The sequence below is a fragment of the Neopelma chrysocephalum genome, unplaced genomic scaffold, assembly GCF_003984885.1.
Source record: "Neopelma chrysocephalum unplaced genomic scaffold, ASM398488v2 Primary Assembly neopelma1_22b, whole genome shotgun sequence".
Lineage (NCBI taxonomy): Eukaryota > Metazoa > Chordata > Aves > Passeriformes > Pipridae > Neopelma > Neopelma chrysocephalum.
The window spans coordinates 17,969,373-17,985,548 of record NW_020897690.1 but is presented as its reverse complement, the minus strand read 5'-3'; the positions used below and the strand labels follow the sequence as shown (position 1 = coordinate 17,985,548).

General features: G+C 36.2%; 1 protein-coding gene across 5 annotated transcripts in view; it reads left to right on the top strand.

The window, feature by feature from the left end:
- SEMA5A (semaphorin 5A) overlaps window positions 1–16,176 on the top strand; it is a 329,582-nt gene that overhangs the window by 48,972 nt on the left and 264,434 nt on the right. Inside the window, exon 1 of one of the 5 annotated variants that reach the window (XM_027681144.1) lies at window positions 15,309–15,343. The exons of the other annotated variants lie outside the window; for them this stretch is intronic. The gene's annotated coding sequence lies outside the window, so the exon portion shown is untranslated. Of the gene's footprint in view, window positions 1–15,308; window positions 15,344–16,176 lie in introns of those variants that run through there. 5 annotated transcript variants of the gene reach the window in all.

Below are 16,176 nucleotides of genomic sequence, written 5' to 3'. Positions count from 1 at the left end.
AGGATTCTTGTAGCAGTTGCTTATGAGCTTGGCTGGGAATCCTTTTGGTAGAGCTGATTTGTCGGAGGGCACAAGTGCCTGTAATACAGATGAAAGTAATCTTTTCTTGAAATCAAAGGCTTATTTCATTTGAAATTGATGGTATTTGTGATACTGGATGCTGGATTTTGCTAGTGGTAGACTATGAGCTCTTCAAAAAAAGTAGGGAGGGGAAGAAGAAAAAAACTGGGTTGTTATTTAAAAGAAACAAAACGAACACAAATCAGCAGTCTACTTTTCAATAAAATGTACTTTGGAAAATATGGAAGGTGGGCTGCAAAAAAAGGGGTTATTTGATTGAAATCTAATGAGTTCAATATAGTTGCAGACGTTATATGTGAGCTCGAGTCTCTGACCCGTTTTTATACTGTTATAGTCACACCATTTCTAAAAAGAACAAGGAATTTTAATTTTTATTTAAGTGTGTAAAATTTGGATGTGTCCTTTAAAAACTAGCCCTATTTGCAGCATCATTTGCCAAAAGTCTTAGGGTTTAAATCAACACAGAAACCCAAAATTATGTCCTCGTTTGATAATTTGATGCTGCACCTGTGTGACTGCCCTTGAGTATCTTGTGGATTATAAAACACAAGAGTAAACAGCAACATTTGAGTGTGTTGTGTGTTTTCAGCATTGGTTTCAGCTGGTCTAGAGGTCTTTACTGTGAATGTATGGTCAGTTGACCATGACTGGCTGCCAGATGCCCACTCAGCTGCTCCTGCTCCTGAGGTCTTCAGGGGTGACCCCCCTGTCAAGGCCCTCTTCCTGCTGTCCCCTCAGGGCTTGGCAGGGCTGTTTCTCACCCGGTTCCCCTCCCTCAGCCCTGGCTGCCAGGTAGCATTTTGCCCTCCCTTGCCCAGGCTTTCCCCGGGGCTCTCGCCTGCCTGTGGCTGGGGGGCTGAGCCATGCCCTGTGCTGGGGCCACTGGAGCTGCTGGAACTGGCTGTTCCCTTGCCACTGCCAACATCTTGACATTTGCACCCAGGTACAGGTGCAGGTGTCAAGATGCACGGGCCCTGTCACTGATGGGGTAGTGCTTCATCCATGTCCTCCAACACCTCCCACTCCCAGCCGGGGGGCACCAACCTTCCCTTGCCTGACTGAGGCAATTACTGTGCTGTTGGCAGGTCTCTTCAGGTTGCTGTAAAGGCACCTTGTGGAACATCCTGCAAGTACAAAAGCAGCGTTTCCCCACTAAATTCTGATTCTGAATTTCTACATAAGCCTTCTGGAAGACAGAAGTCTTAATAAATGCAGTTAAAAGGGTTGATCCTGTTTTTCTTGCAGAGATAATGCCGGAGCAGGACTTCAAAGAATGCTTGTCATTATCAGGCTGTGTGCTTGTGTAGACACAATCTTTTGTTTGTGTGTGTTTGGCCTGAAAGCATATCCCACTTGTCACTATGATGTGTTACTCTGTTACAAGCAAGTAATTATTTTAGAACAGAATGCAAAGTTCTCATTGCATTTTAATCAAAGGGACGTGCAAATATTTCCTCGTGGTTGCAGTGTGAATTATGCACAGACACCCATATAGATGCTTTTCTTCTTTCTATGTCCATTAATCCAGATTGTCAGTAACATGAACAGAAGCTCAATTGAGATCTGCTTTGGAGTGAGTTCAGTTTTGGAAGAAGAGCATAAAGCTGTAGTGTCAATGCTTTTCTTTCTTTGCCTGTCGGCTAGGTTGTTTTTATCTTTCATCACTGGCTCATGGTGTCAGGGATCTAAAAAATGCCTAGAGTAAGAATTACTATTCTTATTTCATATAAAATTATATACAGGTGTTGAAATTGTGGAGTAGTAGTTCCGAATACAGACCTCTGAAAATTATTTGTTTTCAATGTGCTCGAAGAATGCTATATGTTTAAATGGTTAGACTCTAGTTTAAGAAAAATAACAGAAAAAGTACATATTTTTTAAAAAACAGTATTTCCAATCTGATATATTTTTTTATGTCAACACTTTTGAGACCAAGATTGTGATTTGTTTGAAGTTTATTGGTCAGTGTGAAAATTTACTGTGAAAGCTGCCTGTGTTTGTCAAGTTAATTTTTCAGGGGTATGAAATTCAATCTTTGCAAGTTTAAATATTTAGCCTTGAGACTGGAAGCTAATGCACTTGCTATCAAAAACATTATAACTCAAATTGTAAGCACAGTGAATTATTTCAGCATTCATGTGGGTAATTTTTATTCTGTTTATGTGATTAATTCATGCTTGTTATGTTCCAGTGAACTGTAGGATGCTAAAATGAAGAAAAATATTTTATTTATTGATTTAAGCTGATTATTTAAATATATTGGATTAATTGAAGTAAGAAATTACTTGGATATCCTGAAAAAATTTAGTCCATCACATTTTTTTGATCCATTAGGCTTCAGAATATGTTAGTATGTTTGTTAAATTGTTAATGACTTGTTCAGATGTCCGCATGCTTTGACATTCTTTGAAATAATGAAATTGCTGCATGTTGAAGTGGGAAAACAAAGCTCCTCCAGAAGCTTGTCCAATGCAAGTGGAGAGTTAGAAATTGGAACTGCTTAATGATTAATGCACACACAACTCACCAGAAGTTTTGTGAAAAATTTTAAAATTTAGGGACACTTGTGAATGATTATTTAAAAATAAATTTGGAAATACTTATGCAACTGAAAGATCAGCCTCTGATTGGAACTACCAGGTACTACAGTCAGAGAAAGTGATAATATGATAACTGGTTTTGCCAATTCTTGGTCAATAAGGACCTAGTACTGTAAAAGTTGAAAAATCAGTTTCTGGGTGCCTGTTGATCTGTGTAAAGTTTTTACCATATTTTTGTGTTTTGGTTAGCTTTTGTATTCAAAAGCTGTTTCTAAATTGAATGTGTCCTTTGTTCTCTTAGCTGGCCTTTTTTTTTTCTGTATGTGAAATATTTTTCATCAAGAAGTTTATAATGTAGCTCAGAGTGACAGTTTTGCATCTGGGAATATCTGGATGCATGCATAGATAGATATCACTGTGAGGATAAAAATCATGATACAATGAAGATGACTCCTTTTAGAGGTAATTGATCTGGGAGTGGGTTGACAGAAGTCTAAACATGAACCAGCTGTGCATCCTGTCAGTGCTGAAGGCTAACAGTGTTCTGCGTTCCATCAATGGGAGTATAGCCAGCAGGTGGAGTGATTATTCCCCATTCTTTGACACTTACTAGTATTCCATGTGTGGAATACTATGTCAAGTTTTGGCTCTCCTAGTAAAAGAATGTTGATAAACTTGAGTGAATCCAGTGGAAAGCCAGCAGGATAGTCAGGGGACTGGAGCACGTAATGTGGGGAAGAGGCTGAGAGGGTTGCGCTTGTTCAGCTGCAGAAGAGATGGTGTGAAGAGGCCTAGTAAAACATACATGGTAAAAAAATGAGAGTTAAGTCCTAAATTGAAGCATGGAGTTTCCAGTTCTGGAGAGGGAAAAATTCCTATTAAGATGAGTAAGCACTGGCATCAGTTTCCCAGAGACACTGCAAGATCTCCATGCTTGGAGTCTGTCAAGACCTTGTTGGATAAAGCCCTGAGCAACCTTGTCTAAATTCATTGCTGTCCCTGCTTTGAGCAGATTGTTGAAATAGGGCCTCTTGAAGTGCCTTTCAAGGTTAAAGGTATTGTGAATATATGGAATGCTAAATGATGAGTGCAATGCAGGGCATGCTTTAGCTACTGTACAAGTGCTGTAAACTGCTGAGAAGAGCTTGGCGCAGAGCTACAAAAACTTCTTAGAGCAAATTTGGAAGCAGAATTACTGTTGTGAAGTTTTACACTATGCAATTTTTGTAGAAATCTGAAAGAAATATTCATATTCAGAATGTAATTTGCATCTAATAGCTATTTATAAAGTATCTTTATGTATATGATTACTGCAAGGTTTTATAGAAAATACATACAAATTCTACTCCATACTGAAGAGTCTCCTGCCTTCTTTTCTCTAAGGGAAGGAATGAATTTTCCTTTAAATGTCCTACACATGCACATTTGAATGATTTTGGTTTATTTGCACTTGTGTCCTTCCTAGGTTTCTATTCCACTTCTAGTGTTTAAGCATCTTCTGTCTTGAAAGTAAGTAACTCCCTGAGTGCCTGACTGCTTCTGATCATGGACTGTTTCACTTTTTTCCCTCCTGCTTAAGATAGATGGTGTTGTTTTTTGTTTTCCACTCAATTTTTTTCCCACTCAAGTATTTTTGTTTGTCTTGATAGATTGGTTGTTAAAACATTTTGCTGTCACACCACTGACAGCACAGGCCAATTCTGTCAGAATTCTGGGGTGAAAGCTATTGTTTCTTCAGTTAAAAGTAATTTTGTTCTTAAAGGTTTGTTTCCTCCACGGACAGTTACTGATTGCTTGAAATAATTTTTTCTGGTCTGCTAACAAGAAAAAGGAATGTCTCCAAATCTAGTGTTATATCCATATTAATTAGTACTACTACAATTAATCATTATTATTATATATTTCACTGTTTCCCTTCTATTAACATGGTTAAAGGAGAGGAGGAAAAAACCCCTGTATGCCTGTTCCACTGCAGATGCATATGACATAGTAATAGGATCCCTGCAGAATAGGAAGTATTGGGTGGTGAGGAGCAACTGGGAAAGAAATAAGAGTGGGACGGGAGGTGAGTTGTTTGGAAATTGAAAGGAGGAAACTTTTGGTTGGCACCTAGTGTTGGTGGCTTGAAAACTTTAGTCATTTATTCTCAGGAGGTATGCACACTTAGTTTGGGCATTGAGAAACAGTAGGACAGAATGTATCATTATCATTTAGCAGAACAGATGCTGAAGACCAGTTCTGGAAGCAGTACCACATTGTCTTCTTCATGAGAGTTGAGGAGAACACTTTAAAAAAGCCAAAGGTATCCCCTGAAACACCCATGTGCTTTGTGACTATACGATTTTATTGTCACTGTGGTGCTATTTATTCACCTCTTCACCTTTTTTATGTGTTTTGCTTTTTCTCTTAGTTTAAAGATACTGTCTTCTGTTGTGATCAGGAGGTTTGTACTAGAACCATATCACATACTTTTTAGATGCCTGAACAATAAGTAACAATAGGAATATTATTGCTGTAACTTGTTAAATGTTTGCTGCATTTCAACCCTTTGCTGACATGTCAGGGTTGTCAAAGTGCAAATATGTAGGTTTATTGATAGAAATCAGTTGATGATTGTTTTCAGACTCCTTTCTCAGAAGTCTCACTTACACCCTGTATCTTCTAAAATCCATATTAGAGAAGAGAAATTTTGGGTGTGGAGTAAGTATGAGTATCTTTTTCTGAGATGCTAGGAATTACTATGCAACTTCATACAGTACCAAGTCCAGTCCTTTTTTTATACATTTGAGATTCGAAGCATTTCCTGACTCTTCTTGCACAGTGGATTAATTAAAAAAAAACCAAAACGACAGTCAAAGCCCATAACTATTACTGGCCTGACTTAATACCAAAATTTTTAAACTGAGGGCTGATTAGATAGTTAACGAAACAAGCAGATTAATTTTAAATAGGAAGATAACTTAAGAAAAATGAGATATTCATTAAGCTAGGAAAGCATTTCTTTCACTAAACCTGTTTCCCTCTGCATGTAGAAGTAAATGCCTAGAAGTTTAGGTGTTTTTAGTATGCTAGTTGCTCAAATGTTTCCCCTCAGAAAACTGGGATGTGTGGATAGGTGACTAGATATGGATGTGGTACAAGCATACCTTCTCAAAAATGCTGGTTTAGAAGGTGACACAGTGTTAAACACTTAATGTTTACTTAAAAAGAACAAAAACCCAACCCTAATCCCTCCAAAATCCCAGAACACTACAGAGAAATGAAGTATTGACAATTAAAAATGAATTCAACGCTCCATTTTCTGCACTGGAATTAGGAATCTTACCGGATTAAAATAAAATTAAATAGTTTTGAGGTGGAATTTTTAGTTTACTCTGGAAAAATTTGAAGGGAGAGGATGTAGATATCTTTGGGGTTTTTTGTTGTTTTGGTTGTTTTGTTTGGTTTGGTTTCTGTCTACTGTTGTATTTTCAGGTCTATATATAGGATCTATGTTGCTTTAGCATTCATTGATTTCTCTCAAAAGTGAGTTTTACAGGTCTTGGTCTTTTTAATGGAAGTGAAATCTTCTTTTAAAAATAATCATTGTAAAGATTGTTTTCCAAAATGTGAAGCATTACTGCTGGGATGGCTAACATGAAAAATAAATAAACATAATCTTCTGGTTTTTTACATGAAATCCCAGATTAAATATCAAAAGACTTAATTACAGGAACACAACTTCATTATGAGTTGTGGAAGTGAGGGCCATCTTTTCTTTTTCCCTTTCATCCATTTGATAATGCCATTTCAGTTATCAGAGAGAAGCAGATTGTTTGATTTGTAATGTCTAATTTTGGCTTTTGTCTGAATAAGCAGAGCCAATCTGAATACATTTCATTAAAGGAATAAGAGGAAATTGAGCATTCAACTTGTAACTCCAGTTGAGGGTGCACTCTGTGAGGTTTCACTTGTTTAACTTGCTGAAGAAGAGACTCAAAACAGAGATTTTGAATTGGACTGTATTGTAAGGAATTTAGGATTTTTAGCAGAAGTATTTATGTGGACCATGAGACCTGTACTGATTCCCTGTAGAGAGAAAGACCAAAACTGAAGCATTCAAAACACTGAAAAAAACCCCCTTGACTTTGACTGCCAGCGTGGCAATGGTTTGTCACTCTGAGGTTTCTGAATAAAATAAAGCTGTTAATAAATTACATGCGTGGTAATTCAGTATAGTGTTCTAGTTAAACATTTGCATCTTTCTGCCACTCTCATAGATTAGAGGGGGCTGTTGAACATTAGTGGCAACAAAATGCACCTCTTATGCATGCTAATGGATTATAACTTTTTATAGGTGCACTTTGTACCTGTCTCTCAGTGGATTGGGAAAGTGGTGCATGAGGAACAGATCGTTAAGCACCAGTAGCCAAGGTTTGCTAATTAGCACGTCTTCTAGTGCCAGCTCTCTTTTGTCCACTGAGAATGTAAATTATTCTTATTTTCTCTCTCAATCTTTTGGGCTTCTTAAGCAATGTATCTCTTTGACTGGAAGGTAGAGATTGCAGATTTGTAGTTTTCAATTCTCATGATTAATTGAAGAACACGCATGGTTTATTCAAAAGCAGGGATGTTGCCAAAAATGATCTAATTGGTTAAATAAATAACCCTAAGCTTTTATTACTCAAAGTGTTTTTTATTGAATTATTAATGCTATATCACCCTCCAAATCAGTAAGAGTTAATGTCTGATTTGCCTGAGGCTATTAATATTTTTCCAATCAGTGGTAAATTGCTATGATGACTTTTTTTGCTGACTTGTAGCTCACCGTATTTGTTCACTTGGTAAAATGGTGTTGATTGTAAAAAAGCACTGAAAATTTCAGCTTGTTCTGGTTGTTTTTTTTGTACCTGAAGAAGTATTTAATTCTTTTCATAAAATTGGTTATGAAGTGCATTTTTGGATAGAGGAAACAAAAAAGGAGGAAATATTTTTTGAGAACTGTTTGGCATAAGTGGGATTCAAAAGCAGACAAGCATAATGAATTCATTTAGCATCTTTGCTGAGAAAAAAAGAGTAGGAATTTGAGCATTATATGATTTCATGGTGATAAATAGTATTTCCATGTATGAACAAAGTGTGCAAAGAAGTGCTGCAGCATAGTATAGAATGGTCCTGAGCAAGTGCCCAGAAAAAAAAGATGAAATAGGCTCTGACCTCTGCAAGGCACTAAAGGTCTTGAAAATCAAGTTTGAATCCCGTTTCTTTATGTCTGGTTAATTCTGAAAAAGACAGTAAACCATCACTAATGTACTGGAGTACAGGAGTATGTACAGGAGTAAGATAGATAATTATTTAGTTAAATATATCAGACCTCCATGTGTAGAAATTCTTCTGAACCCCCCACAGAACAGACTTTATCATCATGAGGAGTTGGATTGTGCACCAAGCTTGTAGAGAGACAGGAGTGTGTATCAAGATTTGCATTGCTGTGCCTGTACATCGAGGCTATTGTCTGAAGGGACATATCTCTCCTGAAGAGCAACAACATATTCAGCATGTGTGCTAAGTTCTGGCCAGCTAGCAGAAAAACCCCACAATCAAACAAAAGAACAGAACCAAACTTTGTTGCAACTTGCTTCTTTTAAGAAGATAGTGGGAACTTTCTTGAAACAAATAATAAGAATGAACTACTTGACATGATGAATTAGACATAGCAGCAATACCACTGAGACTTATGAATCCAAAAGCCTTGAATTCAAACAATGGAAAATAGCATGATGCCTGTCCGTATTTGCCCAGTAAACATCATGATCTGTGATCTTTGTATGTGGTGATGCAGCTGTTAAGGATTTAAATCTCTGTTTTGTCTAACATGTGGGCTTACATTTTTAGGAATAAGAAACATATTTATTGTTACAGAGAAAAAGTTGGGTGTGTAGATTTTATTATATTATTTATACTTTTACTCCATGGTGTTTATTGACCACCATTAAACACACAGCAGGATTTTTTTTCCCCAAATAATATTGCAACCAGATAGTTCTAATATTATTAGCAGCTTGTTTGTGCAGGAATAGAAGGTTCATAAATCCAATAAATTATTCTGCATTGGGGTTTTTTTTCAGTACGTTAAAATGAGGTTTTTATAGCTATATCTAAATTCTAGTAATATCTGTTCTGGACACTTCACCTACTTCTGTGTAGCACTTCTACAAACCAGAGTCAGAACTTAAACAGAAAGTCAGGATTTCCTTTCTGTGACCACTGACTTGCCATGGAACCATTGGGTCCATCACACAGTTGATCTTTCAACTGTACTTGATCAGCTGCCACTTGACCATGACCTTCTAGCTGCTACTGTGAGACAGTCCAGGTAGGACGACTTAGTGTATGTTTTGTTATGTTGTTTACTTTTTTTCTGATAAAATGGGAACAGGGCTCGCCCTTGTTCACCTCTCAATATCTGACAAATCACATTTATGCTACTGATATACCCTTTAAAGAGGGTATATATAAAGGATATACCCTTTAGTTCTTGGAAGCTGATTGGTTTCACCCATGTGAAATGGCAGTAATGCAAAAATCTGCCTTATGCTCCTTGTAGGTATGAGTTTATATGAAAGTAGGCACAGCACTTCTCTACTCACTGTCTTACTGACTATATCAAAGAATATGCTGCACAAAGCTTTTAATACTTCATTCTTAATTTGGAGGAAATGATGAAGTAAGTGAGTGCCAGGCTCTAGCTACTGTCTAAGTTGAGAGCCTCTCTGCTTACCTGGAAAGTTTCCTTTTCTTCCTTTTCCCCCAAATTTCTTGCAGCTTGTGATGCTGAGGACCCTACAAGAGAGACCGTATCTCGTATATACAGGCAAAATAGTGTCAGTTAACTGAATCTTTCTCTTGCATTTTAACAAAAGCAAGGCATATCTCATGTTTAATCTTTCCCTCTGATTTCTTCTTGTTAGTTCTGGGTTTCTTTGTTTTGTTCTGTACATGTATGCACCCTCTTCTGATTAGAGTGCTGCTGAATGCAATGCAAATCTATTAACTTAGTTCAGTGATGTGCAAATGCCTTTGCAGTTATTCTGCTGGACCCAAACTATCTGTAAGTATAACCATTTGGTGTGTTAGCTGTGTACTTTCTAGTGCTCTGGGCTTTTAGAGAAATTGATTGGATTGGCTCTGATGCCAGGCCAGCATTGACTTTTTTGGAGACTGTTTGGATCTTTGCTGGAACTATCAAGACCTCTAAAAGTTCTATTCTGGTCAAAAGTGGATGAGGTATTTAATCATAACTGCTATTTCAGTACTGGCAGTAGTTCAGGTGTTGGCATATGCTCTGCTGTCCCTGCTTGAACTGTGACCCTACCAGGCATTGCATCTCAGCATGGACTGCGTCAAACTTTGTGCATTCCCGTGAGTTGCTGGTCTTGCTATTCTAAATATAAAAGCTAAGCTTGTGCTTGTAACTCTCCTATGTTCTTTTTAAGTATGTGAAAGTTTTTTCGAATATATCCCTTTGGTGGTATTTTTACTCTTCTTTTTTTTTCTTTCCTGTGGTGATATGTTTGCATACATTTTTGATGAGTAACGTCTTCCTAGAAAGCAAAACATGAAAAGATTAATATCTATATTGAATAATTGGCTGATTAACTTAGTTTTTGTAATTCTCATCATGTTTTTTATTATTGACGTGTTAACTATTACATAATTTTTTTTTAAAGTACAAAAAAGATTTTGGAGATGGTGATTTTTAACCTTCTTATCTTGTATGGAATGAGCAGCTTGTTCCATTGTTATTTTGGATATTCTGACACTGACTTCAGTCAGGAGAGACTGTGCAGCTGAATACACTTAGGCCTAATACAGGATATTGTCAGTACATCCTTAATGCTTTGACACTTTCCCAAATTTGTCATCTGGAAATCATGAGACAAATGAAAATGGTTTATTACTACCTTGTCATAATTGCTTCTTCATCCTTGCTTCTTGCTTTTCAGCTTCAACATCATGTGGATGATGACTTGTACATACATCTTTTGGGTTGTACTTGCTTCTTCCTCATCCATACGCAATGTATTTCCTACTTACCTCTATATTTTATTGAAATGTCTGTTTGGAAGAGAGGAGGTGTTTGCTCTTATAAGGAGGGGTAAGATACTAGAGTCCAATTACATGGACTTGTAGCTTGTGTGTTTTCAGCTAATTAAGCAATAGCTTCATGGCAGTAAACCAGTTGACTCAAGGGGAATAATGCTGTAAAGATGATTATCATAAAAACATGGACTTAAATAAAGACTTTTGAAGATAAGAAATGATGAAACCAGTATCATCTCTTGTCCTTTGATTTTTATCTTTACTTTTCAATGCGAAGTCTAAAGTGGTAAATTTTATGTTTACAGTGAATTTTTGAGCAGCTTGAACAGACTGGATCATATTTCCCTATATATAAGGGCTTGCTTTCTTCTAGGCTAAGGGGACAGAAAGTACTGTATGTGCACTCAGAAGAGTATCCTCTTGTCCATTGTGTGCATCTGTGTGTGTAGACATGGGATGTATGATGGTTGAACTGCAGTGATGTCAGTAGATGTGAACACAAGGTGAGCCATATTTGTCTATAGTCTGCTGTGATGTTTTAGAAGTACAAAATGTTGGAGAAGCAGGGGATTCAAGATGATGGAAGTTTTATGACTGAGGAGTTAGAACTTAAGCAAAAAAAATGAAGCCTGTTAGGTTTCTAAAGCAGTTGCTATCTGTTCAACATATGAAGCTGGATAAAAATCAAACAAGCAATGACGGTTTTATGATCTCTAGTCTCATTATAAATAAATAAATAATAAAAAAGGAGAAGCATGATGCTAGGAAAAAGCAGATATTGTGAAATAACGAAGACAGTCATGTTGGAATAATTTCTTTGTGTGAGTCTAGAAAAATAACTCTAGATAATACTGACGCAAAGCCCATTAAGATCATTACATGTGCATCACAGACCAATTTCAACTAGAAATAAATATTAGTTCCCTACCTTCAAGAAGATTTGGTCTGAAGTTAAACCTATGTTGTCTGAGATTAAATTTCTGCCATCATAATAGGTGCCAAATCCTATATGTTTTGCTAAAGTACAGAATCAGGAAAAAACCCATTGACCTCTAAAAAAGAAAATGTACTTTTTTTGTTATGGGAAATCAGGATATGAATGTCAGTGAGCTGTTATATCCATATTGCTGGAAGTGCAAATGATATGGAGTGATTGTGCTATTGTCTTTCCCACAAACTCTATGTGGACTTTGGAAATGGACTTTTTTTAGGGCTAGTTTCTTTTCTTGTATTACTCACACCACAGGAGCACAGGTTTCTAGAAACTGGGTTTTGCTGTGTTGATGTGATATGGTATTGCAGACTGAAATGTGTGTTCTGAAGATGCTTGGCATTTCTCAAGTCCCTGGTTACTGTTAGAAGAACTGGAATTTCTGTTTGTTTTGACTGGCAAGTAGTAGTATTAACAGGCTGATGCTGTTATGGGTACTTAAAGAGGAATATATTAGTGGTTGATAACACTGCAGTTAGTGCTCTGCATTTTATAAGTATTAAGTAAATATTCAGTGTTTAGTGTTAAATGTTAAGGGAAAATAGCAAAGCCTTGTTTTTTAAAAAAAACTTCTCAATGGGGAGAAAATTTCTAAGGGTACTCTTGATTGCATGGTGATAATAAATGCTAAGCAACCTTTACTTCTTTTTGCTCCCACTATCAGTTTGTTTTGGCATTTTTTTTAAATGCCTACATGTAAGTAATTGAGAGTATAATGTATTTACTTTCAGTTAGTAATGGAATGCTCTTAGTGTTAGAAATTAAATAGATGCTGACCTAGTTTCATGAAATCAAATACTGTAGGTATGTAGCTATTTCTGGTGAGAGATTTTTAAAAATGGAAATAGAAATGAATTTAGTTTTCTTATTATATGCATCTCAGCAAGTTTGTGTTTTCTGTAATTGTTAGGTATTACTCATTTTTGGCTGTGTGCCTCCTAAAAGCATGCCTGTTCCTGTTTTTCATAATGCAAGCCAAGATGGGCAGTTTAGCAGACAATCTCTAAGCTGACAGAATGCCAGCTTTATAGAGAAAAACATTTCCGATGCATAAGTGATGAGCAGAACACTTTTTTTTATTGAAGCTGGGTAAGTTCAATGCATAGGAAATGCAAGTTAGAGATAACTGAGTAATACCTTCTTCGTAACCTTTAAAGCAGCCATCACACTGAAAACTCCGCTGTGTTACTGTACAGAGAAACTGTCCTGATGTGGCATTTGTTTTCGTCTGCTGTACACTTACAGTAGCAAGCCATCTGTGACTTTTCATGCTAGATAGTTACACTGTCTTAGAATATACACAGGGAATTTTTGCAGCTTTATCTTAGCTTAAAAGCTCAAACATGGTAAGTCATGAAGTTCCTGTCTAAAAAAGAAAAATTACATTGAAACTGGAAATGTTGTGAGCTGTATTCTCATACACACTCTTCTAATAAATAAGTAACTTTATTTTTTAATTGCTTAATGACAGAGACAAGCAGTTATTAAAATAAGTTAAAATGGTTTATTTTATTTTAATATTTTTGTTTGTTTTTTTTTTTAAGCTCTCAGTGTTAGGTTTTGTGTAGATATGTTTTGAATATTTAACACATATACAGTAAGTGACTAGACATTGTTTTATACAGGAAAAAAAGCACTATAGGAACAGTTATAAGAGGGATTCTAGTGAAGATGAGTGGCAAGCCAGGAAGACGTTTACATTGGTTACTTAGTTCTTAAGAAGCGAGATCCAATTCCTCTGTTTCTGCTTTACCAAAAAGTGTGGTATTGTACAGAGATATCAGACCATATTTTTATGTAAAAAATTATTTCCTGAATAGAGTCTTATTAATCATAAAACCTTGTAATATTGTTTTGTTTCTTTGCTTTAAGATACACAGAGGAGTTGTGTTGTGTGGCCTTCCCGGCATGTCCTTTTGGATGTGCCTGGCCTTGCTTCGGTGTTAAAACTGGACACCTGAGCATCCAGAGCAGCTGCCATTTGTCCAATCTCGCCTGGTGCCATTCCTTCCACAGCAGACAGGTTTCATCCTCTCTGTACTCTTCAGCTTCTGTTGAGGGTGATCTTCTGTGACCCATCCAGACACATAATTTATTAGTTTATTGAACTATAATAGTTAATTGTCTGTGGTTTATAGGAGGTTATCCTATCTGAAGTATTGCTTATTTCTGAATTATAACTGGTCATTTCTAATTATACACGGCTACTGTACTAATCACTGTGTCTCCAGTTCCATAGGATGACTGGCTATTTTCCTAATGTAAGTCAGCTACATTAAATAGAATATTTTACTGAGCTTATTGAAATCAATGAAAGGACTGAAATACTTAGCACTGAATACAGAGTTGATTTTCTTTGTGATGCTTTTGTGATGTTTTAGAATGCCTTTCATTGAGATATGGGTGAAAAAGTTTCTTTTTAATGGGTACTTAATTAATATGAAACCACTTCATTGATGTTGAGATTTTCTTTAATCATTGTGGTATAATAACAGTTGCATAAATAAGAAATAATAAGTCTTGTTTCTTGCTTAAAGGGATTGTTGACTTATATTGAAAAAAGAATTATGGTCTTTATATGAAGAACTTATCTCTTGTTGATGCTTTTCTTTTTAAGGATTTGGACTAATTTGCTAGGAATTTTAATGTAAGAAGATAGGCTCTGGCAAGGCTGTAAAGCCATGATACTTAATTTTATTCTAATAATTTTATTTTTGTGTTTTCTTGCCATGTGCAAATTAATTTTTATTTAGTTGATACAACTTTTCGTCCACAATCCAGCAATGTATTTATGGTGTTCTGCTTTTATGAAAAGTGAACCTTTTTATCTTAAACAACTGCGTCTCTTTAAAGATAATATCTTTTAACACAAACAAATCTAATGGATTGCATTTTTTCTCCAGTATTTTCTGGGTTTCACACTTGTGCTGGTAACTGAGGTCAGTCATTTTCCTGTGGTTTCCCTTCTGATGTATATCCCTTTTGCTGGGTAACTTACACATATTTGATTGCTCACCTTGCACTCAATTTCTTTGAAATATATCCATGGAAACTATTTTCTGCATAGGTATGCTCATTATTGTATGCAGATTTTTATGAAGGATATTTTATTATTGAATATTTTATTTTGAAATTATCATATGACTGTCACGTTTTTGCCCTCAAGTAGAGGACCAAAGGGAGATGTTTAATAATGAAGGGTTGTAATGAGAACTGTTCTGTTAACTATTGAGGAAACCTGAAACAAAGCAAAATGTTTACACCTTAAAACAAAACAATGGATGATGAATTGAAGGGAGTATCCAGAAACAGTGAAACAAGTCTGTCTTGTGTTGTAAACAACTGTGCTCTTACTATTTTTTTTTTAAGGCATCAGCAAATTAGAGTAGGGAGGGATAGGAGGACAGTGAAGGGATTTGCAAATGCTGACGTGCAGCTTCTCTGAAGAGAGAGGGAGTAGGAGGAAGGCCTGATGATAAATTAGCAGCAGTGGCTGGTTGAAAAGGCATGTTAGAGGTAAAATTGGCATTAGGTTTCAGAAGAAGAGAAAGTGGGCCTGGGGCCTTGAAAGATTTTTTTTCTTTTTTTTTAAACCCTGATGAAAACTTGAGAAAGGGGATGGAAACGGTGTCTTAGAGCAAATGACGTGGTAGGAAAATGCTTGTTTTACAATCACGTATCTGAATGTATAAGAACAGGACACAACTGCTTTCACAGTTAGTGGGGGATGTTGCAATAATTGCATATACTTCGTGTTTCACCTCTCAAGTATATTTGGCACAGATGGATACCAAGGACCAGGCTTTGCAAAATGTGTTTACATTAGATAAAATGTCTTCAGCTTCAGCTGCCTTGCGTATTTCGACATGAGGAAATTGCCTACATGTCATGTTGCTCACCCTGGTGTCTATCCCTGGCCTTAATGTGCAAAAGCCTCCAGCACATTAAAATATCGATTGACTTTGACAACTGCCCTATTTGTGAAAAGCACATGTTGCATATTTTTCTCACCTGTTGTGGAAAGGTAGTGGAGGTGGAAGGGGAAATGGTGGCTTAGAAAAGTGGCTGCTGAGATAAGAAGTTGCTTCCAACTTCATTCTGAAAGAAAAACATCCTTATCCCTTAAAAAACCCCCAAGACTTACAAAATATTTTGAAAATATAAAGAATACTATTGCTTTTAGACAATTATGCCTTCAGCAATTACATTCCTCTGCGTCCCATGAGATAAAATGCTAATTGTTTTGCAAAGCATGTTTAAGTAAACTTTTTAATGTTTTAAGTGTGGATTCAACTGTGGGTTTTTGTGATTTAGCAGAATTCACCTTTATGCATCTTTTCCCATTGCTTTTTAAAACCTTTCATATTGTTGTATGAAAAAAAAAAAAGGAGTGAAAGCAAGAAATACTGTTCATGTAATCTGCATGAAGAAAATTGTAAACCTCTTTAAACCAGTGTTTTTTTTAGAATAAAAAATGATTGA